At 39.2% G+C, this 26,568-nt stretch overlaps 1 protein-coding gene across 4 annotated transcripts in view; it reads right to left on the bottom strand.

Moving 5' to 3' along the window:
* The window catches only part of AMN1 (antagonist of mitotic exit network 1 homolog), a 79,640-nt gene that overhangs the window by 41,099 nt on the left and 11,973 nt on the right, over positions 1-26,568 (bottom strand). The gene's annotated exons all lie outside the window — the stretch shown is intronic.

Here is a 26,568-nt window from a genome sequence, read left to right as displayed (position 1 = left end):
TACTTTCACATATACACACTTGAATTTTTTTAGTGCAGTCTTTTTCTTTTCTTTTGTTTGCCTCTGCCTTTCTTTCTCCTATCTTTCCCCCTTCCATTAGTTTAGTTCCTCATGCTATTCCTTGTATACTCTTATTTTTTCTCTGTGCTTGTACACACACACACACATTCATTCATACATGTATCTATGTTCTCACACATACATTTAAAGGTTAGGTTGGGGGTGGGGAGAGATCACTGTATCTTAGAATGGCATCAGTGTATACTCACTTTTCTAAAAACTCTTTCATTTAATAATAATTCTTCAAAGCATCAAGTATAGTTTTAATTCTCCTTTAGTGGCTAAATTTTATAGGGTGGATGACTTACTCATCCCCTATTGAGGAGCATTCCACTGTTTCTAGGATATATTAACATATATTGTCAGATTATTTTCTTCATGTTTCCATCAGCAGTGTTGGAGAGTTCCTTTTCTTCTATATCGCTAAGTAACAGATGTTATTGTTCATTTTCTTTATTTATTTTTTCATTTATTTTCATTATGTCCATTTCCCAATCTCATCCCCCCACTCTAGGAAATCATTCTAATGTCTAATGTGTAACTTTTTGTTGTATGTAGCCTTTTAATATGATTGTTCTATGGAAGTATTTCTAATTTATGTGTGCGATATTTGTCATAGATTTGTTTAGATTTTCACTGAGCACTATTTTTAAGATCTGCTTCCTCTTAAATGTTGGCAGATATCATGGGTGAAAAGTAGTATCTCATTACTACTTTAATTCTTATTTCTCTAATTGCTAGTAAATTTAACATCTTTTCATAAAGTTGCTGGCTATCTAGATATTCTTTCCTCAAAATAATCTATTCATATCCTTTACCTATTTTGCTATGTTTTTTATAAATTTATGAGCTATTTTTGTGGTCAAATACATGACTGATTTTGTATGTGCTCTATAAATATTCAGAAAATGTATATTTTCTATCTGAGAGTTGTAATGTTCTCTTTCTGTGTTTTATATATGCATGTCTAAATATCTCTCTCCATGTACGTACATGTATGTGCACACAAATATATTATGTGTGTTAGTGTTAATCTCTCAGTTGTGTCCAACACTTTGCAACCCCATGGACTGTTGTGTACCAGGCTCTTCTGTCCGTGGGAGTTTTCAGGCAAGAACCCATTTCCTTCTCCAAGGGATCTTCCCAACCCATGGATGGAACCCAGGCCTCTGGCATTGCAGACAAGTTCTTTACCATCTGAGCCACTGTGTATGTGATTATTCATTGATTAGTATCATTTAGTTCTTCTATGTTCTTATTCTTTCTACTAAATCTGTAGAATTCTTAGTTTGCAATACTTGTATTTTTTAAAAAATAGTTATTTGGCTGTGCTGGGCCTTAGTTGCAGCATGTAGGATCTTAGTTCCCTGACCAGGGATGGAAGCCATGCTGCTTGCAGTGAGAATGTGAAGTCTTAATCACTGGACCACAAGGGAAGTCCCTTACCTTTCATTTTTGACTTAAAAACTCTCTTGTAATTGATTTTTGTAATTGTCAAGAGTCGTGCAGAATCCAAGAGTTGATCCTACTTACTAGTTTATGAGTTAGCTTTAATACCATTTTACGAATGCTGGCAGAAGAATGCTGGGTCAGTGAAAAACAACTTTATTACTCATGATAAGAGCAGTAGCCAGGGAACTTCCCTGGTGGTCCAGTAGTTAAGAATCTGCCTGCCAATGCAGGGGACTGGGGTTTGAACTCTGATCCAGGAATTAAGAACCCACATGCTGCTGAGTAACTTAACCCCACACTTCACAACCACAAGCCTGTGCACCTAGAGCCTGTGCTCCATAACAAGAGAAGCCACAGCAATGAGCAGAGTAACCCTTGGTTGCAGCAACTAGAGAAAGCCCATGGGCAGCAACAAAGACCTAGCTCAGTCAAAAATAAATAAATTGGAAAAAAGAAAAAGAGTAGTAGCTGGAGCTTCATGTTTGTGTTGGTTCTCCATGCCCCAGGTCCTACAGTATAATGTAGGAAGGTTGGTCCAGATAGATGTTTATTCATGTAGTGGGTTTGTATTACAAGACAGAAACACTGAGCTTGAGGGGCTTCATCATTTTTATGGCAAACTGAAGCAAGATTGCTCTTTTTGGAAGGAGAAAATACTTCATCTCTCAAGGCTGTTTACTACAAATGCAACCTTGAGAAATGGCCTAGGTAATCAGGGCCCTGCATTCTTGGTATACCCAGCAAGAATGTGCAGGTCCATGTGTTGCCTCTTACAACAATCCATCCCAATAAGTTCTTGGCTGAATTCAAATATTCATGGAAGTATGCCACTCTATCAGCTACTTTAATTTGACTAACAGAGGCTAAAACCTAATCTGTTCAATTTGTCTTTTAAAGCACTTAATTAAAGCTACTATCAATAGCCAACTCATTGGAAAAGATCCTGATCCAAGGAAATATTGGAAAGCAAAGGAGAAATGGGTGGCAGAGGATGAGGTAGTTAGATAGCATCACTGACTCAATGGACATAAAATTGAACAAACTGTCAGAGATAGTGGAGGACAGAGGAGCCTGGTGTGCTACAGTCCATAGAGTCACAAAGAGTTGGATATATGACTTAGTGAGTGAACAACTATCAGTAGTACTCCAAGTAGCAGGATAAGGCCAACCTGCAGTAACGACCTCAAAAGTAACTGCTGGGCCCCAGATTCAGCTAACTGTGAAAAAGTGTGGAGTGGGGGAAGGGAGCCAGTAGGTCTTACTTTCAACACACAGGATGTGGTCAAAGTCCAGTCTATCACCTCTTATGAAACATACAAGGGAATTTAGGTGGTTATGTCAATGACTACATTTTTCTTTCTTAGGGCTTTTAATTGTTTTTATCTGTTATTTTATCTATATTCATCAAGGATAACTGTTCTTTTGTTTTTGAACATTTCCAATATATTTGCTTTAAAATATCTTTCAAGTTATTCTATTGTTCTGTAGTTAATAAAGTGTCAATTGTCCTATATTCTGTTGGGTCTCTCATGCTATTTTGTTCTTTAGGTACTTTGTAAATTTTGACTGTTAACACTTCTTTGGCAGAAGTAGTTTGCGTGAGAATCCTGTGTTCTTTGTGTTGTGAAAGCAAACCTCATGGTGAAAGTTTGAGTTTTCCTCCTCTTAAGGTCATTGTCTTTGTCTCGTTGAACTGCAATAACAATATGCCATAGATTGGATAGATTTGTTAAACAAAAGCACTTTAATTTTCACAGTTCTGGATGCTAGAAGTCTAAGATCAAAGTGCCAGCATGGTTGAGTTAGGGCTCTCTTCCTGATTCACAGCTGGCACCTTCTCTATGTGTCCTCTTATGGTAGAAGGGGCTAGGGATTTCTCTGGAGCTTCTTTGTAAAGACACTAATCCAATTTATAAGATTTTGAAGTGGAGCAGGACCCTATCGTCCCTACCCCTACCCCATGTCCTCTGTCTGCCTTTTGTCTGTGGAAAACTTTAGTCAAAGAGAAAGTGAGAAATGAGAAATTTAATCAGAGAAGTGAGAATTAAATTAAACGAGAATTTAATCAGAGAAGTGAGAAATGTGGAAAACAAAGAAAAACAGTCAAAAGAGATCAAATAATAATGTAGGCATTAAGCACAGTCAAGGACCTTTAGTTCTTTCTCAAGGGCTACAGATAATATTCTGAGCCATATCCTGTGAACTGTCTTATAGATATTAAAACATAGGTGCAAAGAAGTTAACTACATAATGACCAGACTGTACCCATGACATGAGCTGTCATAATTCCCAGAACTGGCCTCAAGGAAATGGTTAACAAATGGATTTTGGAACTGAAGATTAACTATACCTAAAACAAACAATTAAAACCAATTAAAAGACACTCGCTCCTTGGAAGAAAAGCTATGACAAACCTAGACAACATATTAAAAAGCAGAGATATTACTTTGCCAAATAAAGTCCATATAGTCAAAGCTATGGTTTTTTCAGGAGTCATGTATGGATGTGAGAATTGGACCATAAAGAAAGCTGAGTGCCAAAGAATTGATGCTTTTGAACTGTGTTGTTGGAGAAGACTTTTGAGAGTCCCTTGGACAGCAAGGAGATCCAACCAGTCTATCCAAAAGGAAATCAGTCCTGAATATTCATTGGAAGGACTGATACTGAAGCTGAAGCTCCAATACTTTGACCACTTGATATAAAGAACTAACTTACTGGAAAAGACCCTGATGCTGGGAAAGACTGAAGGCAGAAGGAGAAGGGGACGACAGAGGATAAGATGATTAGATGGCATCACCGACTCGATGGACATGAATTTGAGCAAGCTTCGGGAGTTGGTGATGGACAGGAAAGCCTGGCCTGCTGCTGTCCATGGGGTCACAGAGTCAGACATGACGGAGCAGCTGAACTGAACTGAACTGAACTGAAAACAACCAAGATGACACTGGTCAGACCGCTAATGACCAATTTGAGGATGACTGTCAGAGATAACTTCTGTTTCTCCATGTAGCAACCCCTACTCCCGACTCTGTGTATAAAAGTCTTACTCTCTGCTTGTTGGGGTGGGGAGTTGGCCTTTGGACATACGTTCACCCTCCCCACGAGTTGCCAGCATCTGAAATAAAGCAAACGTTCCTTTCCACCAACCTGGCCTGTTTACTGGATTTTGGGTGGTGAGCAGCCAGACCCCATACTTTTCGGTAACAGCTCCACCCTCATGATTTAAACACCTCCCAAAGGCTCCAGTTACTAAAGGCATCACCTTTAGGGGTAGGACTGCAACATAAAATACAAAAACATTTAGACCATAATAGGGCCTTATGAATATTCACAAATTCCAAAGCATAGTTAAATGGTATTTTTCCATCTGAGGATATTAACAGTGAAAATTCAGACCATATACCTGTGCATAATAAAGGCATGAGACACTAGGTTTTTTTTAAACTGTAATTTATTTTTTAATTTTTTTCTTTCCCAATTATTTTTATTAGTTGGAGGCTAATTACTTTACAATATTGTAGTGGTTTTTGCCATACATTGACATGAATCAGCCATGGATTTACATGTGTTCCCCATCCTGAACCCACCTCGCACCTCCCTCCCCATCCCCACTCTGGGTTATCCCAGTGCACCAGCCCCGAGCACTTGTCTGATACATCCAACCTGGACTGGCGATCTGTTTCACACTTGATAATATACATGTTTCGATGCTGTTCTCTCAGATCATCCACCCTCGCCTTGTCCCATAGAGTCCAAAAGTCTGTTTTGTACATCTGTGTCTCTTTTTCTGTCTTGCATATAGGGTTATCATTACCATCTTTCTAAATTCCATATATATGCGTTAGTATACTGTATTGGTTTTAAACAGGAATTCTAGTTTTGACTGGGATTTTATATTCTTGCCATTGATGTGGGCTGCTCTTGGAAGAGTGTGACTTGAAGTGAGGTGACTGCAGAGTCACCAGAGGTAGATTCTGAAGGTGGGCAGAAAGTCTTTCCTTGAAGGGTGATCTGGGTAGCACAACTTCATGGATATCACTCTCACTTACCAAAACCATGTATCATTATGTTTGTACATTTTAAGTAATTCATATTCAACAGACTGCAAGGAATAAGAATGGTGACAAGTTTAGACACTCTCAGCTCTCATTCTCTTCAACTCTGTTGAAGCATCTGTTGAAATCAGATGCTCTACCATTAACAGAAATTTATGTCATTTATTCTAAAAGTTAAAAGCTTAGCAAAAAAGGATCATTTGAGAAGTAACTGCTTTATTAAGATATAAATGACATAACAGTGGTTTTTAGCGAATCTACAGAGTTGTGCATCCATCATCAGTATCTAATTCCAGATTTTCAATACACTAAAAATAATTTTATACCCATTAGCAGTCACCTCCCAATCCCCCCATGTTCGATAGCCCAGGGAACTATCAGAAGCTCCAGAGAAATTTCAAGCCCTTCTACATGTGAGGATACATAGAGATAGGGTGCCACATTCTGTCTCTCTAGATTAGCCTATTCTGACTGTTCATATAAATGGAATTATAAAATATGTGATATTTTATTATTGGCTTCCTTCACTTAGCATTTTCAAGTTTATCTAGTTGTAACATGTATCAGCACTTCATTTATTTTTACTGCCAAATAATATTCCACCATGTGAATACACCACCTTTTGTTTATCCATGCATCAGTTTATTGATATTTGGGTTGTTTCCATTTTGGGGCTATTATGGATAATCCTGCTACAAATGTTCATGTATGAGTTTTTGGGTGGACATATGTTTTCATTTATTTTGGGGACATATCTAAGAGCTCACTTGCTGGGTCACATAAAACTATTCAGTCATACAGTAACTCTAAGTATAAACATTTGAGGAATTGCCAAACTATTTTTACAAAGTGCCTACAACATTTTATATTCCTACCAGCAGTGTATGAGGATTCCGATTTCTCAACATACTTTCCAATATTTAATATTATCTGTCTTTTATTATTGCCATCCTAGTGGCTATGAAGTAATAATAGCTCATTATGGTTTTGACTTACATTTCACTGCTAGTCAATGATGTTGAGCATCTCTGCATGTGCTTGTCGGCCATCTGTATATCTCCTTTACACAACTGTCTATTTGGATCCTCTTCCCACTTTTAAGTTGGGTTTTGCTGTTTATAGGATTCTTAGTTGAGGTTTTTCTTTCAGCACTTTAAACATGTCATCCCATTGCTTTCTGCTTTCATTGTTTCTGAAGAGGAGTTCACTATTAATCTTATTAAGGTTCTCGTATACATGAGTAATTTTTCTCTTACTGCTTTCAGGATTTTCTTTTGGCCTCAGCATTTTTACTATGATATTTTTGTTTTGTTTTTGGCCATGCCATGCAGCTTGCAAGATCTTAGTTCCCTGATCAGGGATTGAACCTGGGCCCTCAGTAGTAAGAGTGTGGAGTCCTAACTATTAGACAACCAGGGAATTCTCCTGATATGTATGTTTATATTTCTTTGTATTTATCCTAAAAATTCATTCAGTTAATTTCAATTCACTGAGTTCCTTGGATGTGTAGATTAATATTTCTCATTAAATCTGCTTTTAGCTATTATTTCTTCAAGAATCTGTTTTCTTCTCTTTCTCTCTTTTTGTTTTCATGTTCCCAGCACATGTATGTAGACATGCTTATCCCATACTTCTCTGAGGTTCTGCTCCATTTCCTCATCCTATTTCCCTTCCATTCTTCAGATTGCATACTATTATTTATCTTCAAGTTCATAACTCTTCTGCCAGTTCAAATCTACTACTGAGTCCCTCAAGTATTTTAAAATTTCAGTTATTGTACTTTTTCAATTCCAGAATTTTGGTTTGGTTCTTTTTTATATATAGTTTATATTTCTTTATTAACAGTCTCTATTGTATCACTAAAGTAATAGCCTCTATGGTGCAAAGATAGGCACAATAAAGGAGAGAAATGTATGGAACCAACAGAAGCAGAAGCAATTAAGATGTGGCAAGAATACACAGAACTATACAAAAAAGATCTTAATTATGTAGATAACCATGATGGTGTGATCACTCACCTACAGCTAGATATCCTGGAGTGTGAAGTCAAGTGGGCCGTAGGAAGCATCACTCCAAACAAAGCTAGTGGAGGTGATGGAATTTCAGCTGACCTATTTTATATCCTAAAAGATGATGCTGTGAAAGTGCACTCAGTATGCCAGCAAATTTGGAAAACTCAGCAGTGGCCACAGGACTGGAATAGGTCAGTTTTCATTTCAATCCCAAAAGAAGGGCAATGCCACAGAATGTGCAAACTACTGCACAATTACACTTATTTCACATGCTATCAAAGTAATGTTCAAAATCCTTCAAGTTAGGCTTCAACAGTACCTGAGTTGAGTACTTCTAGATGTACAAGTTAAATTTAGAAAATGCAGAGGAACCAGAGATCAAATTGCCAACATCTGCTGCATCCTAGAAAAAGCAAGAGAATTCCAGAAAAACATCTACTTCTGCTTTATTGACTACACCAAAGCCTTTGACTGTGTGGATCACAACAAACTGTGGAAAATTCTTAAAGAGACAGGAATACCAGACCACCTTACCTGCCTCCTGCAAAACCTGTACACAAATCAAGAAGCAACAGTTAGAACCAGATAGAACAACAGACTGGTTCAAAATTGTGAAAGGGATACATCAAGGCTGTATATTGTCACCCTGTTTATTTAACTTATATGCAAAGTACATTATGTGAAATGCTGGGCCAGATGAAGCACAAGCTGGAATCAAGATTTCAGGGAAAAATATCAATAACCTCAGATATCAATATTACCTCTTATATGCAGATGTCAACACTCTTATGGCAGAAGGTGAAGGGGAATTAAAGATCTTCTTGATGAAAGTGAAAGAGGAGAGAGAAAAAGCTGGCTTAAAACTTAGCATTCAAAAACAAAGATCATGGCATCCAGTCCCATCACTTCATGGCAATGGATGGGGAAACAATGGAAACAGTGACAGACTTTATTTTCTTGGGCTCCAAAATCACTGCAGATGGTGACTGTAGCCATGAAATTAAAAGACGCCTGCTCCTTGAAAGAAAAGCAATGACAAATCCAGAGAGCATATTAAAAAGCAGAGACATTACTTTGCCAACAAAGGTCTGTATAGTCAAAACTATGGTTTTTCTAGTAGTCATGTATGGATGTGAGGGCTGGACAATAAAAAAGGCTGAGCACCAAAGAATTGATGCCTTTGAACTGTGGTGCTAGAGAAGACTCTTGAACTGCAAGGTTGAACTGCAGTCCCTTGAACTGCAAGGGGGTCAAACCAGTCAATCCTAAAGGAAATCAACCATGAACGTACATTGAAAGGACTGATGCTGAAGCAGAAGCTCCCATACTCTGGCCACCTGATGCAAAGAGATGATTCATTGGAAAAGCCCCTGATGCTGGGAAAGATTAAAGACAGGAGGAGAAGGGGACAACAGAGATGGTTGGATGGCATCACTGACGCAATGGATATGCATTTGAGCAAACTCTGGGAGATGCTGAAGGACAGGGAAGCCTGGTGTGCTGCAGTTCATGGGGTCCCAAAGAGTCAGACACCACTGATCAACTGAATGACAATGACAATTTTATCTATACCATGAGACATTGTCATCATACCTTTACTTCTTTTATTTTCCTTTTCTTTTGAAATTGAGGTGAAATTCACATAATATAAAATTAACCTTTTAAAGTGTAAAATTCTTTGGCATTTTGTATATTCATGTTGTGTAACCTCTACTTCCATCCACTTATAAAATGGTTTCATCAGCCCAAAAGAAACTTTACATTTACTAAGAAGTCAGTTTCCATTCCTCTCTTTCCCCAGTACCTGGAAACCATCAGTATGCTTCTTTTGCTATGGAATTTTCTGTTTCAGGTATTTCATATAAATTTATTCATATAAATGTGAAATTTTATGTCTGGTTTCTTCCATTTAGCATAATGTTTCTCAGGTTCATCCATGTTGTAGCATGTATCAGTACTTCATTCCTTTTAATGGTTGAATGATGTTTCATTGTATGGACATTTTGTGTATTGATTCATTGGTGACGGACATATTGGTTGTTTCCACCTTTGGATTGCTGTGATTAGTGTTGCTATGAATATTTGTGTGGAAATATTTGAGTACTCAATTTCAATTATGTTGGGTATATATCTAAGAGTGAATTTCTGGGTAAAAAATGGTAAATCTATGTTTAACTTTTTGAGGAACTGACGATCTATTTTTACCCTTACTTCTGTAAGTATGGCATAATTTAGTTCTTTGAACATATTTATAGTAGCTTCTTTAAGACTTTGCCAAGTCCAACATCTGAGTCCTCTTAAAGGTAGTTTCTGGTAAATAAAAGCTGTTACCATTGTCCTGGGCCTCCCTCAGGTCCAGGGGTCAGAAAACTATGACCTATGGGCCAAATCTGGCCTGTTATCTGCTTTTATAAATGAAGTTTTCTTAGAACACAGCCAAGTCTGTTCATTTATGTGTTGTCTATGGCTGCTTTCACACTATAATGACAGAGCTGAGACTGTATTTCTTGAAAGGCTGAAAATATTTACTGTCTAGAACTTACAGGCAGTTTGCCAATACCTACCTTAGATAAGCTTCCCTGGTGGCTCAGAGGTTAAAGCATCTGCCTGGAATGCGGAAGACCCCGGTTCGCTACCTGAGTTGGGAAGATCCCCTGGAGAAGGAAATGGCAACCCACTCCAGTACTCTTGCCTGGAGAATCCCATGGAGGGAGGAGACTGGTAGGCTATGTTCCATGAGGTCGCAAAGAGTCGGACATGACTTATTTCACTTCACTTCACCTTAGATAATGTAATACTACTAAGATTAAGCCATATGTTTTTACTGACTTTTGGACTTTTGCCAACTGTCTAGTCACTTGGTCTGCAATTTGGAAGACTATAGATGAGCAGATTAAAGATATTCCTCTTTAGGACTGTGAACTATAGAAACAAATTATAGCTGATATATATATGGCAATGGTTCATTCTCTAACCATATGACACTGTTAATTAAGTATGCCCTACCCAGATCCCTGTCATTTCTACTGGAAATTCATCATTATACTGACCTACCACCTTTCGAAGAAAATGGGCTGCTTTTCTGGGTGACTAATGTCCTCTGGTAGCGATCAGAAGTTGTTTTGTGCAGTTTACTCAGCGTTCAAATGTTCTTTCGATGAATTTGTAGGGGAGAAAGTGGTCTCCCCATCCTATTCCTCTGCCATCTTAGTTCTTCCCTCATCATTATACTGAACATGGTAGCACATCTACCATCATGGCTTAGGAAAGTAAGGATTACATGTGCCTGATGTTAAAACTACCATTACATGCCAGTCTTGTGCCTCTTTTCTAAAGTTAACATGTTTGTCTCCAAGTGAAATAGGCCCTCTCACTCCTGACAAGCTGATTATATTGAGCCTTTGACCACTTGTCTTGGCATCTCCACTGATGCCTCTTGTTGATATCTTTTCAGTTTATGGTGTCACTGTTCCAATATGATTAACCAACTCCAGCCACAATGACCATAACATAAAATGTATTATGTTTTTGGCCTTTTAGACCATATTCCATCAGACTGTGTGATATCTTTTAAGCAAAGGTCCCCGCAATACTGGACCAAGAGTCAAGGTATTTGATGGACACTTCATATCCTTTATCATCCTTGAGCTGTTGGTTTCAGTAAGAGATAAATGGAGTTTTTAAAAAAGCCAACCAGAGAGATTTCTAACTCTACCTGCTTCACACATTTTAATGAGGTAGTTTGGTCACTAAATGTGAGCATCCACTGAAAGAGTTCACATCTTCTTGGCCACCTTCTAGACAAAGATCAGGACGATAGGGGTTATCTTGACCTATTTTGAAATTTTAGAATTCTACTTTTTATAGGCTTTTTGGTGGGGCTAACAGTGGCTTCTGGGAGGGCTCACAATGATGAGTACTTCTCAGGACAGCTGCTTCCAATGTCTTTGTTCTCACAATTGGCCAGAGCCTCCCCTTGCCTCTGCAGTTCAGTTCAGTCACTCAGTCGTGTCCGACTCTTTGCAATCCCATGAACTGCAGCACCTAAGGCCTCCCTGTCCATCACCAACTCCTGGAGTCCACCCAAACCCATGTCTATCGAGTCAGTGATGCCATCCAACCATCTCATCCTGTATCGTCCCCTTCTCCTCCTGCCCTCAATCTTTCCCAGAATCAGGGTCTTTCCCAATGAGTCAGCTCGTCACATCAGGTGGCCAAAGTATTGGAGTTTCAGCTTCAACATCAGTCCTTCCAATGAACACCCAGGACTGATCTCCTTTAGGATGGACTGGTTAGATCTCCTTGCAGTCCAAGGGACTCTCAAGAGTCTTCTCCAACATCACAGTTCAAAAGCATCAATTCTTTGGTGCTCAGCTTTCTTTATAGTCCAACTCTCACATCCATACATGACCACTGGAAAAACAATAGCCTTGACTAGATGGACCTTTGTTGGCAAAGTAATGTCTCTGCTTTTTAATATGCTGTCTAGGTTTGTCATAACTTTCCTTCCAAGGAGTAAGCGTACTTTAATTCCATTGCTGCAATCACCATCTGCAGTGAGGAGCCCCTCTAACACTGGCAGCTAGATGCAGAACACTCTGAAGTGTCCTTGACGATAGTATAGTTACAAGATGTGAGATGCCTGGGACCCTGAATTACCATGTGGAGGAAAGCCATCAGCCAACTAATACTATCCACACTGGGTATTTACATGAATGAAAAATAAGCATATTGTGTGTGACATTGCTAAACCTTTGGAGTTTATTGGTTATAAATAACAGCCAGTATTACCTTAACTAATTACCTTAACTAATATTTATTAGTCACTCTCAAAAAAGAAATAGAATTTTACTCTGACATTTCCTGAACATGATGCATTTTTCTTTTCTCTAACAGCCACCCCAAGCCAGCCTAGTTGGTACACCTGAGTGGCAACCTGGCCAAAAAGGAGCTTACGAAATTCAAACTTAATCTGGTTTTAGTCACTTGGTTTCTCCTTTCAGACTGAACTGATACTAGATCAGAGTCACTAGAGTCTAGATATAGATCAGCAAACTGTAACCCATGGGTTGAGCCTGATCTTTTGCTTGTTTTCATAAATAAAGTTTTACTGAATCATAGCCATGACAGTTTATGATATATTATCTATGGTTGCTTTTGCTCTACAAAAGTTCTCCTACAGAGCTGAAAATATTTCTCTTTGGCTGTTTATAGGAAAAGTTTGCCAACCTCTGTCCTATAAAAATAATGACCACTTGGTTGAATAAACTGCTTACTAAGTCTCCCTGCAGTAGCCCATGCCCATCATGGTGGGAAATATAATGGGTCTTCTTTTACTTTTGTAAAAATACTCTTATCCCTTCTGCACTTGACCTCTGCTGAGTAGGAGATGATTGGAAAAAAGTGATAGCATGTGTACTGGTAAGGGGCACACCAATTTTGTGATCATAAGGATAGCAATAACTCCAGAACCTGGAGAAGGAACACTTTAGATTCTGGGAAGTACTTAAGAAGGGAAGAAATTCATGTTCCATTCATCCTCTAGGGAGAAGGCAACGGCAACCCACTCCAGTACTCTTGCCTGGAGAATCCCACGGATGGAGGAGCCTGGTGGGCTGCAGTCCATGGGGTCACTAAGACTCGGACACGACTGAGCAACTTCACTTTCACTTTTCACTTTCACGCCCTGGAGAAGGCAACGGCAACCCACTCCAGTGTTCTTGCCTGGAGAATCCCAGGGACAGGGGATCCTGGTGGGCTGCCGTCTATGGGGTCGTACAGAGTCGGACACGACTGAAGCGACTTAGCAGCAGCAGCAGCATCCTGTAGACTCAGCACTGCACCTTGGCAAAACAATTAATACTGTCCACCTGGGGCAAGTAGTAGCTGCAGCTGACAATCTGACCTACTGCTAGATTTCTCATCATTGTGTTTGTGCTATGATTACAGAAAAATTCATGTGAGTATGGAAGACCCTGAATTATTCTGCTTTGCCTAGCCTCTCTTTATAAGGGTATGAAAACATGGACCAACACAACCTTGTTTCAATATGACAGATATAAACACAGGTTTCCCCTGATGTTCAAGTGATCTTGAGCTATTTTATGTGTAACAATCAAGGCTGCAACTACTCAAAGATGTTTTCCCATGTGATAAAAACAAAACAATGTCATGGTGATCCAAATCAATTTTATATGTTTCTATGTACAGAATAGGCCATGGAATATCTCTCAGTTGGATTTCTTTTTTGACCCATCTATTGTTCCTGTCATTACTGATAATAGCACCAAAATTAACAGGAAAACTTAAATGTCCTTGTGCAGGTCATAATGGAGACTGTCCTGGGCTTATGCTGTCTTGGTTGTCTGAAATAAGACCTACTGGTCTCCCCTGTGATTAATCCCAGTTGCTTGAGTCTGGGATTCTAGAGGCATAGCTGAAGTCAGTATTGCTGGTTGGCTCATCCTCCTTTTGAGAGCAATATTAATAGCCTTAGTTGATTTCTGTATGCCAGAAATTAAATACATTTGGTCCTAGCCTCTGCCAATTAATCAGCATGATAAAGAAGTGTCATGCCCATGTGATAATCTGTCAGATGCCAAGGTGGTAGGGCAACAAGGTGAAATGTTGGGAAGGGCACTACCCTGTGAGTTTTTCATGGCCCTGCCTGTTTTGCTGAGAATGACAAGAAAACAAAACCCTGATACTCTATCTGGGCCTCTCTCAGGGTTCTCTTTACAATGAGCAACCTGTGGGATAAAGTAATGTCTTCCTCCAGGACAAAGAGGTTATTACTGCTTGCTATAAAGTGCAGAATTTCCATATTCAGAGTTTCTCTCCTGTAACACAACCCATCCTTTGGGTAGGCATCTGTCTTGGCCTTCTATGTTGCTGCTGTGTGTCTTGGAGGTCAAGGTGAAGTGACATAAGCATGCTAAGGCTCATGCTGCTTGCTGTGCAATGAATAATATAGTTCTTGGTATCTCTGACCCAAGACCCAAATCTTCTACCAACATTCATGAAACAAGACCAAGTTAAAAACATTAGTTTGAAGAAGAGAAAAATCAAATTCCATCATCACTCCTCTTATATTTTCCTTTATACACAATTCATCTATATTTTTAATTTTTTCCATAATAGTACCCTTTTCTCCCCCCTCTCTTTCTCTGGGTCTTTTTCATTTTGTTTTTTGCCTCTTCTCTGAACTCAGGCTGTGCCATGCATTCCACATGGTAAATGGTTTCCTTTTTCTGTTCCAGTTCCCTCCAGCAGCACTAGCAGAGATCTGGGACAGAAACAAATGAAATATTTCTTAAAATGCTGCTATGAGAACTATTAAATGGCTCACAAAGATCATCCAAAAAGTCTGTCAAACACAGCAAGTTTATTAAATTAACTGCAGTGAGGGTTTAACAGAGTGTTGATAATGTTTCAATAGGGGAAAGCTAACAAGGAAAAGCTATCAAACTGGGGTCTCTTGCATTGCAGGCAGATTCTTCATCAACTGAGCTATCAGGGAAGCCCTCAGCGGAAAGCTAGAGAAGAGTACATTCAAGATTTGGGGATGTAAGCTTGAGTGGTTTAAGAAGGTTCTCCCCATCCCAGATAGGGAATGGGACAGGATTAAGCAACATTTGTGACATAATAGTTTAACACTGATGGACACGGGGTCTTAAAGTAAGCCTTTTGAAAAATCTATCCTAATAAACATAATGTTTGCCATACCAATCAAAATGTTTATCCTCATAACCAACTGATGGCAAAAATTTCCTGGAGAAAAAAGCTATATTGACATAAATAATTTTAGTTCTTAATCCCTAAGCTTAACACAGGTGGTCTCAATTCTCAAGACAAAAATAAAAAGCGATCAGCTAAAACTTAATAAAGCTGCAAAAGTTGTAAAAAGGGGGGTGGGGTGGGAGATGGGAGGAGAGATAGATTTCTCATCCAATAAATTGCCCTAAGCTTTATAGTTAAAACTTATTAATATTTAGTCAATCAGTTATATGGTGAATTAATCTAACAAAGAAATGACTGCAGGCAAAATGCCTGCTTTTAATGTAAGTGTTGCATAAAATTTGGCTTTTGGCTTCCTTTTCTTCTCTCTATATCCTCTTCTTTAAACTTAATCATGGCTTCACCTACCATCTATAAGGAGTTTATTCCTAATCTTAGGCTTAATCCTTGATACCTCTTTCAAGTTAAAACATATTTTTTCAAAGAAGACACACAGATGGCCACCAATACATGAAAAGATGCTCAACATCAATAATCATCAAGGAAATGCAAATCAAAATCACAATGAGATAGCACCTCATACCTGCCAGAATGGCTACTATCAAAAAGACAAGAAATAAAAAGAATTGGAGAGGATGTAAAGAAGTGGGAAGCCTTGTGTACCGTTAGCGGGAATGTAAATTGATGCAGGCACTGTGGAAAAGAGTACAGAAGTTCCTCAAAAAATTAAAAATAGAACTACCATATGATCCAGGAAGGAATTCCACTTTTAGGTATTTATGCAAAGAAATATTTATTTATGCAAAGACTGCAAGGAGAACAAACCAGTCATTTTTTTTTTTTTTTTTTTTTTTGCCACAGGACCACCAGGGAAGTCCCAGTATCTGCCTTTTTTTTTTTTTTAATTTTATTTAGTTATTTTTTTTGTCAGTGGGTTTTGTCATACATTGACATGAATCAGCCATAGAGTTACACGTATTTCCCATTCCGATCCCCCCTCCCACCTCCCTCTCCACCCGATTCCTCTGGGTCTTCCCAGTGCACCAGGCCTGAGCACTTGACTCATGCATCCCACCTGGGCTGGTGGTCTGTTTCACCATAGATAATATACATGCTGTTCTTTCAAAACATTCCACCCTCACCTTCTCCCACAGAGTTCAAAAGTCTGTTCTGTACTTCTGTGTCTCTTTTTCTGTTTTGCATATAGGGTTATCCTTACCATCTTTATAAATTCCACATATATGTGTCAGTATACTGTAATGTTCTTTATCTTTCTGGCTTACTTCACTCTGTATAATGGGCTCCAGTTTCATCCATCTCATTAGAACTGATTCAAATGAATTCTTTTTAATGGCTGAGTAATATTCCATGGTGTATATGTACCACAGCTTCCTTATCCATTCGTCTGCTGATGGGCATCTAGGTTGCTTCCATGTCCTGGCTATTATAAACAGTGCTGCGATGAACATTGGGGTGCACGTGTCTCTTTCAGATCTGGATTCCTCAGTGTGTATGCCCAGAAGTGGGATTGCTGGGTCATATGGCAGTTCTATTTCCAGTTTTTAAAGAAATCTCCACACTGTTTTCCATAGTGGCTGTACTAGTTTGCATTCCCATCAACAGTGTAAGAGGGTTCCCTTTTCTCCACACCCTCTCCAGCATTTATTGCTTGTAGACTTTTGGATAGCAGCCACCCTGACTGGCGTGTAATGGTACCTCATTGTGGTTTTGATTTGCATTTCTCTGATACTGAGTGATGTTGAGCATCTTTTCATGTGTTTGTTAGCCATCTGTATGTCTTCTTTGGAGAAATGTCTGTTTATATCTTTGGCCCATTTTTTGATTGGGTTATTTATTTTTCTGGAATTGAGCTGCAGGAGTTGCTTGTATATTTTTGAGATTAATCCTTTGTCTGTTTCTTCATTTGCTATTATTTTCTCCCAATCTGATGGCTGTCTTTTCACCTTACTTATAGTTTCCTTTGTTGTGCAAAAGCTTTTAAGTTTCATTAGGTCCCATTTGTTTATTTTTGCTTTTATTTCCAATATTCTGGGAGATGGGTCATAGAGAATCTTGCTGTAATTTATGTCGGAGAGTGTTTTGCCTATGTTCTCCTCTAGGAGTTTTATAGTTTCTGGTCTTACATTTAGATCTTTAATCCACTTTGAGTTTATTTTTGTGTATGGTGTAAACCAGTCAATCTTAAAGGAAATCAACCTGAATATTCATTGGAAGGACTGATGCTGAAGCTGAAACTCCAATACTTTGGCCACCTGATGAGAAGAACTGGCTCACTGGAAAAGACCCTGATGCTGGGAAAGATTGAAAGCAAGAGGAGAAGGGGACGACAGAGGATGAGATGGTTGGATGGCATCAGTGACTTGATGGACATGAGTTTGAGCAAGCTCTGGGAGTTGGTGATGGACAGGGAAGCCTGGTGTGCTGCAGTCCATGGGGTCGCAAAGAGTCAAACATGACTGAGTGACTGAAATGAACTGATGCATAGAAAACGAAAATAATAAATTGAAAGGTATCTGCACTACCATGTTCATTGCAACATTATTTATAATATTAAGATATGGAAATAACCTAAGTGTCCATCAATGAATAAATGTATAAAGAAATATGTGGCATATATACAATAGAATATCACTCACCCATAAAAAAGAATTATATCTTGCCATTTGCAGCAACATGGATAGACCTAGAGAGCATTATGGTAAGTGAGATATCAGACAGAGAAAGCCAGATACCATGACTTCTCTTATTTGTGGAGTATAAAAACAAAACAGGAAATCCAAACAAAAGTTCATAGATGCAGAAAATAAACTGGTGGTTCTTGGAGGTGGAGGTTGGGGCTAGGGGTTGGGGAGAAATAGGTGAATTGGTGGGCTTTTTTTAGTTTAAACAAATCGAATTAAAATTCTTAAAAATTTCTAACTGCCTATTTGTTATTTCAACTGGATGTTCTGATTAATTTTCCTGATAAGGCACTCCTCCATAATTATCTAATTATATCACCATATTCCTGGTCAACAAAGTTAAAAACTTCAGAGTAATTTTTAACTTCTGCCTTTCTTTGTTCCCTTTATTCAAAACTGCTCACCATATCTCAGAGCCAAAGGCAGTGCTATTAAAATGCTGGCCCAGTGAGGATATTAGAAACTTACACAAGGATGTAAACCAAGCAGTTTATATCATGGAGAAGACCCATTCCTCTGGACTAAACAGTGCACTTAGAAACAGTTGGCTGCTATTCTTGATAGCAGATAACAAGTTCCTTACCTTGTTAGAAGGTAAAAAAAACCAAGGTAACCCCAGAAGTAGCTTGCTGAATAACTAGTCTGAACATATTTTGATTCCAAAAAGTTAGAAAATATTATCCGAAAATATGGGCCTTAACATGGGAAACAACACTCCAATATGACAATGAAGGTCACAGAGTCAGTCTTTTTGTTTTAAATCAAAGTTTTAGATAATTTTTCTTCATATGTTCTCTTTTCATTTTTTTTCACTAAGTGCTATGTTTTCAAGTTCCATCCAAGTGAACATATATACATCTATTCTTTACTCTCCTAGCAACTGCATACTACTTCATGGCACCTCTCCCAGTGATAGGCATTCTAATTCTCTTCTACCAGAATAAATTTTATAATGACCATCATCACATATGTCTCTCGGTTTGGGCTCTCTCTACCCCTTTCCAAAATTTTAAAACAGTTTCCTGTCTCCTTATTCTTATCCTATGCTCCCTAATTCAACTCTCTCTCTGCTCCCAGCATGGTTCTAAAACCTTCGATAACTTCCCATTGCTACATAATTAAACACTCATTTCATTCTGGTGGCCAACATTCTGCTCCTAATTACCTGGTTTTATGTCTTACTATTCCACTATTAATACTGTATTTTCCAGCCAGACAGAAATACTATTTTCTGTCTTCTCACATATTTCTAACTTTTCTGTTTGTCAGACTTTGTTTTTATTACTTTGTCTTGAATGTACTTCCATTTGTTAATCCCTCTTTTTGTCATTACTCCACCTATATTATAGTTATTTATATACTTGTGCTAGTCCCATGAGACTATACCTCTTTCATGCTAGTTATTCCCAACAATCATTGGCATAGTGGTTCATATGCCACGTGTGTTTTTAAATGCATGCTTAACTGAATTTGTTGCTGTTCAATCACTCAGTTGTGTCTGATTCTTTGCAACGCCATGGACTGCAGCACGCCAGGTTTCCCTCTCCTTCACTATCTCCTGGTGTTTGCTCAAACTCATGTTCACTGAGTCAGTGATGCTATCTAATCATCTTATCCTCTACTGACCAATCCTTCTCCGTTTGCCTTCAATCTTTGCCAGCATGAGGGTCTTTCTGAATGTGTCAGCTCTTTGCATCAGGAAGCCAAAGTATTGAAGCTTCAGCTTCAGCAACAGTCCTTCCAATGAATACTTAGGGTTGATTTCCTTTAGGAGTGACTGGTTTGATGACCTTGTTGTCAAAGGCACTCTCAAGGGTCTTCCCCAGCACCACAGTTCTAAAGCATCAATTCTTTGGTGCTCAGCCTTCTTTATGGTCTAACTCTCACACCCATACATGAATATGGGAAAAATCATAGCTTTGACTATATGGACATTTGTCAGCAAAGTGGTGTCTCTGCTTTTTAAGATGCTGTCTATGTTTGTCATAGCTTTTCTTCCAAGGAGCAAGCATCTTTTAATTTCATGACTGCAGTCACTGTCTGCAGTGATTTTGGAACCCAAGAAAGTACACTCTGTCACTGCTTTCACTGTTTTCCCACCTATCTGCCCTGAAGTGACGTGATTGGGGGCTTCCCTGGTGACTCAGTGGTAAAGAATCCACCTGCAATTCAGGAGCTACAAGAGATGTGGGTTCCATCCTTGGCTGGGGGAGATCCCCAAAAGGAGGGTACAGCAACCTACTCCAGTATTCTTGCCTGGAGAATCCGGTGGACAAAGGACCCTGATAGGCTACAGTCCATAGGGCCACAAAGAGTCAGACACGACTGAAGCGACTTAGCCTGTATGCAAAATGGGACTGGATGCCATGATCTTAGTTTTTTGAAAGTTGAGTTTTAAGCAAACTTTTTCACTCTCCTCTTTCATCAAGAGATTCTTTAGTTCTTCACTTTCTGCCATTGGAGTGCTGTCATCTGCATATCTGAGGTTACTGATATTTCTTTCCGCAATCTTGATTCCAGCTTGTGCTTTATCTAGCTTGGCATTTCAATGATGTACTCGCCACATAAGTTAAATGAGCAGAGTGACTACAGCCTTGACATATTCATTTGCCAATTTTGAAACAGTTTGTTGTTCCATGTTCAGTTCTAACTGTTGTTTATTGTCCTGCATAACAGGTTTCTTGGAGGCAGGTAAGGTGGTCTGGTATTTCATGTCTTTAAGAATTTTCCACAGTTTGTTGTGATCCACAGAGTCAAAGGTTTTAGTGTTGTCAGTGAAGCAGAAGTAAATGTTTTTCTGGAACTCTCTTGCTTTTTCTATGATCCAGCAGGTGTTTGGCAATTTGATTTCTGGTTCCTCTGCCTTTTCTAAATATAGCCTGTACATCTGGAAGTTCTCAGTTCACAAGCTGTTGAAGCCTAGTTTGAAGGATTTTGAGCATTACCTTGCTAGCATGTGAAATGAATATAACTATGACGTAGTTTAAACATTCTTTGGCCTTGCTTTCTTTGAGATTGGAATGAAAACTGACCTATTCTAGTCCTGTGGCCACTGATGAGTTTCTCCCATATTTGCTGGCATATTGAGTGCAGCACTTTCACAGCATCATCTTTCAGGAACTGAAATAGCTCAGCTGGAATTCCATCACCCCCACTAGCTTTGATTGTAGTAATGCTTCCTAAAGCCCACTTGACTTCATACTCCAGGATGTCTGGCTGTAGGTAGTGACCACTCCATTGTGGTTATTCACGTCATTAAGACCTTTTTTGTATAGTTCTTCTGTGTATTCTTGCACCTCTTCTTAATCTCTTCTGCTTCTGTGAGGTCCTTGCTGTTTCTCTCCTTTACTGTGCCCATCTTTGCATGAAAGTTTCCCTTGGTATCTCTGATTTTCTTGAAGAGATCTCTAGTCTTTCCCATTCTAGTGTTTTCCTCTATTTCTTTGCATTCATTGTTCACTTAATAGGGCTTTCTTATCTATCCTTGCTATACTCTGAAACTCTGCATTCAGTTGGGTATATCTTTCCCTTTTTCCTTTGCCTTTCACTTCTCTTATTTTCTCAGCTATTTCTAAGGCCTCCTCAGACAACCACTTTGCCTTCTTGCATTTCTTTTTGGGGGGTGGTTCTGGTGGCCACCTCCTGTACAATGTTAGGAACCTCCATCCACAGTTCTCTGGCACTCTATCAGATCTAATCCCTTGAATCTATCAGTCACTTCCACTGTATAATCTTAAGGGATTTATTTAGGTCATACCTGAATGGTCTAGTGGTTTTCCCTACTTTCTTCAATTTAAGTCTGAATTGTGCAATAAGGAGTTCATGATCTGATCCATAGTCAGCTCCTGGTCTTGTTTTTGCTGACTGTATATAGCTTCTCCATCTTTGACTACAAAGAATATAATCAATCTGATTTTGGTATTGATCATCTGGTGACCATCTACACATTGGCCATGAGTAGAGTCATCTCTTGTGTTGTTGGAAGAGGGTGCTTACCTGAATACTAACTCCTAAAAATAAAAAACTCTGGGTACAAAGAGACAGAAGACTTGATTCTGCCCACAGAGGTTCAGAGGATCATTTGCATGGAACCATCAAGGAACCTTAGAATACAGTTCAGAACTAAGAGATAGGAATTAAGCCACATCTTAGGAAAGAGAGGTCAGGCCTTAGGTAACAAAGTCCTGTTACACTGCATTCCATGGTAGGTATGAAATAAGATTAATAACTAATATAAATGAATACTTACTATGTGCTAACCACTATTTCATGGAATTTACATGTACTGGCTTTTAATCTTCGTAGCAGTTCAATAAGGCAGGCAATATTACCATGATCTTTCATTTACAGATGAGAAAACTGAAACCCAAACAAGTTATATCATTTGCATAAGACTATAAAACTAGTAAATGTTACGTGTATGTATAGAACCCTGGTAGTCTGTTTTCCTAACTTCTACTCTTAACTTACTGTGTCTTTCAGTTCAGTTCAGTTTAGCCACTAAGTCATATCAAACTATTAATGACCCCATAGACTGCAGTATGCCAGGCTTCCCTGTCCTTCACCAACTCCCAGAGCTTGATCAAACTCATGTCTATCAAGCCAGTGATGCCATCCAATCATCTCATCCTCTCTCATCCTGCCTTTATATTTCTGAGCATCAGGGTCTTTTCTAATGATGGCTCATTGTTCTTTGCATCAGTATTGGAGCTTCAGCTTCAGCATCAGTTCTTCCAATGAATATTCAGGCCTGAGTTCCTTTAGGATTGACTGGTTTGATCTCTTTGTTGTCCAAGGGACTCTCAAGAGTCTTCTCCAACACCACAGTTCAAAAGCATCAATTCTTCAGCACTCAACTTTCTTTATAGTCCAACTCTCACATCCATACATGATTACTGGGAAAATCATAGTTTAGAATACACTGACCTTTGTCAGTAAAGGAATGTCTCCGCTTTTTAATATGCTGTCTAGGTTGCTCACAGCTTTTTTTTCCAAGGAGCAAGCGTCTTTTCATTTCATTGCTGCAATCACCGTCTGCAGTGATTTTGGAGCCCAAGACAATAAAATCTGTCATTGTTTCCACTGTTTCCCTATCTATTTGCCATAAAGTGATAGGACCAGATGCCATGATCTTAGTTTTCTAAATGTTGAGTTTTAAGCCAGCTTTTTCACTATCCTTTCACTTTCATCAAGAGGCTCTTTAGTTCCTCTTCACTATCTGCTATAAGGGTGATATCATCTGCACATCTGAGGTTATTGTTATTTCTCCTGGCAATCCTGATCTCAGCTTGTGTTTCATCCAGTCCAGCATTTCACATGATACACTCTGCATAGAAGTTAAATAAGCAAAGTGACAATATACAGGCTTGACGTACTCCTTTCCCAATTGGGATCAGTCCATTGTTTCATGTCTGGTTCTAATTGTTGCTTCTTGACCTGCATATAGATTTATCAGGAGGCAGATAAGGTGGTCTGATATTCCTATCACTTGAAGAATTTTCCAGAGTTTGCTGTGATCCACACAGCCAAAGGCGTTAGCATAGTCAATGAGGCAGAAGTAGATGTTCTAGAATTCTCTTGCTTTTTCTATGATGAAATGGATGTTGGCAATTTGATCTCTGGTTCCTCTGACTTTCCTAAATCCAGCTTGAACAGCCGGAAGTTCTCTGAAGCCTAGCATGGAGAATTTTGAGCATTACTTTGCTAGTGTGTGAGATGAGTGCAATCGTGCAGTAGTTTGAACATTCTTTAGCATTGCCTTCCTTTGGGATTAGAATGAAAACTGACCTTTTCCAGTCTTATGGCCATTGCTGATTAATCCATATTTGCTGGCATATTAAGTGCAGCATCATCTTTTAGGATTTGAAATAGTGCAGCTGGAATTTTATCACCTCCACTGGTAGTAATGCTTCCTAAGGCCCTCTTGACTTTGCACTCCAGGATGTCTGGCTCTAGGTTAGAGACCATGCCATCGTGGTTATCTGGGTCGTGAAGATCTTTTTTGTATAGTTCTTCTGTGTATTTTTGCCACCTCTTTTCAATATGCTCTGTTTCTGTTAAGTCCTTGCCATGTCTCTCCTTTATTGTGCCCATCATTGCATGAAATGTTCCCTTGATTTATCTAATTTTCTTGAAGAGATCTCCAGTTTTTCCCATTCTATTGTTTTCCTCTATATCTTTGTATTGATCACTTAAGAAGGCTTCCTTAATCTCTTTGCTATTCTTTGAAACTCTGCATTCAAATAGATACATCTTTCCTCTTCTCTTTTGTCTTTCAATTCTCTTCTTTTCCCAGCTATTTGTAAGGCCTTCTCAGACAACCATTTTGCCTTTTTGCATTTCTTTTCTTGGGGGTTGTTTTGATCACAGCCTGGTACAATGATACAAACTTCCATCCATAGTTCTTTAGGCACTCTCATCTATCAGATCTAATCTCTTGAATCTATTTGTCACTTCCACATATAATTGTGTAAACTGGGCATTGTTTTCACCTTGCTTCAGTCTCTTCATTCTTTCTGGAGCTATTTCTCCACTCTTCTCCAGTAGCATATTGGGCACCTACTGACCTGGGGAGTTCATCTTTCCATGTCATATCTTTTTGCCTTTTCATACTGTTCATGGGGTTCTCAAGGCAAGAATACTGAAGTAGTTTGCCATCCCCTTCTCCAGTGGACTATGTCTTGTCAGAATTCTCCACCATGACCCATCTGTCCTGGGTGGCCCTACACATCATGGCTCTGTTTCACTGAGTTAGACAGGACTGTGATCCAAGTGATCAGTTTGCTTAGTTTTCTGTAATTGTGGTTTCCATTCTGTCTGCCCTCTGAAGGATAAAGATAAGAGGCTTGTGAAGCTTCCTGATGGGAGGGCCTGGCTGTGGGGGAATATGGATCTTGCTCTGATGGCCCATGCTCAATAAATCTTTAATCCAATTTTGAGTTGATGGGTGGAGCTGTGTTTCCTCCCTGTAGTTTGGTCTTAGGCCAAACTATGGTATGGGGTTGGTGACCTTCTTCAAAAGGGCTTATGCCAGGACTGTTGTATTTAGTGCTCCTTACCCCATGGACGGCCACTGTTGATCCACGCCTCCCCCAGAGACTCCTGGACACTCACAGGGAAGTTTGGCTCAGTCTCTATTGGGGTCACTGCTCCTTTCTTCTGGGTCCTGGTGCACACAAGGTTTTGTTTGTGCTCTCCAACAGTGTTGCCCCAGTCCTGTGGAAGTTCTGTAATCAAATCCCACTGGCCTTCAAAGTCAAATTCCCTGGGGGTTCTCAGTCCCTTTATTGGATCCCCAGGTTGGGAAATATGTTGTGGCCCTAGAACTTTTGCAACAGTGTGAGAAATTCTTTGGTATAATTATTCTGCTCAGTGGGTCTATGGTGGGGCTTACACGCCACCCCTCCCAGGTCTGCTGCAGCCAGAGTTCCTGTCCTCACAGCAGGCCACTGCTGATCCATGCCCCCCCCAGGAGACAAACACTCAAAGGCAGGTCTGGTTCAATCTCTTGTGGGGTCCCTGGGTCCTGGTGTGCATAATGTTTTGTTTGAGCCCTCCGAGCTTCTCTGGTGGGTATGGGGTTTGATTCAAAACACAATTTTGCCCCTCCTACTGTCTTGTTGGGGCTTATCCTTTGCCCTTGAACATGCAGTATCTTTATTTGGTGGGATCCAACATTCTCCTGTCAATGGTTGTTCAGCTATTAGTTGCAACTTTGGAGTTCTCATAGGAGAAGGTGACTGCACGTCTTTCTACTCTGCCATCTTTCTGGTAACTTCTGCTTATCAAGTTCTTTGCTTTCCTTGAATTTGACTGCAGCTGTTTTGACTTGTGGATTTATTTGTACAGGTTTTGTCTTACTCCTGGCTTTTTTTCACTTTTTTGAAGCCTGAGGCTCACACCATGGATGAAGGTTGAGGTGTCGGTGGGTGGAGAAGACCTCTATGGCCTCCATGGGCCTTGGGAAACCTCTGAAGTGCCCCAAGAACCCTTTGAGGTGCAATGGCTGCTCAGCTTTCTCAGATGCCAAACCACTCTGTTTTTACTGACAGAAAAGATATTCTGTTCGGATGAAGTATAAAAACTATGCCAAGAACTAAACCAAGATACTTTATTCAGGACTCTATACAAGTCTGAGTCTACATAAAGGAGAATCAACAGATTTCTCTTTTATGAAAAGTGATTGTGGATTGAGGGTCAGAAGTTTATGAGATATAACATAAATGTCAAATCTTATTCTTTTAGAAGGCATTTGGTAGATTAAAGCAATTGTTCTTCTCAGTCTTTTTTTGTGGCAATATTAAAAGAGTGAAAGTTCATGAAGATAAACAATTGCGTTTATAACTGCAATTTCCAGCACAATTTCTGGTGTGAAATAATTAATAATAACAATAACTAGCATTTACTAGTATATATTACTTGCTAGTGTTAAAATAAAATGGAAACCAAGCTTGAAAATCCTCCAAGAAAACAAAACCAGTTACACTACATAAGTGAAACTTTAGATTATTTCATGAACTTAAGCAAAAGCTAACTTAGGCTATTTCCTGT

Source organism: Muntiacus reevesi, chromosome 1 (genome assembly GCF_963930625.1).
Source record: "Muntiacus reevesi chromosome 1, mMunRee1.1, whole genome shotgun sequence".
Classification (NCBI taxonomy): Eukaryota; Metazoa; Chordata; class Mammalia; order Artiodactyla; family Cervidae; genus Muntiacus; species Muntiacus reevesi.
Note: the sequence above shows the minus strand (reverse complement) of the source record. Positions and strands in the feature narration are given on the sequence as shown.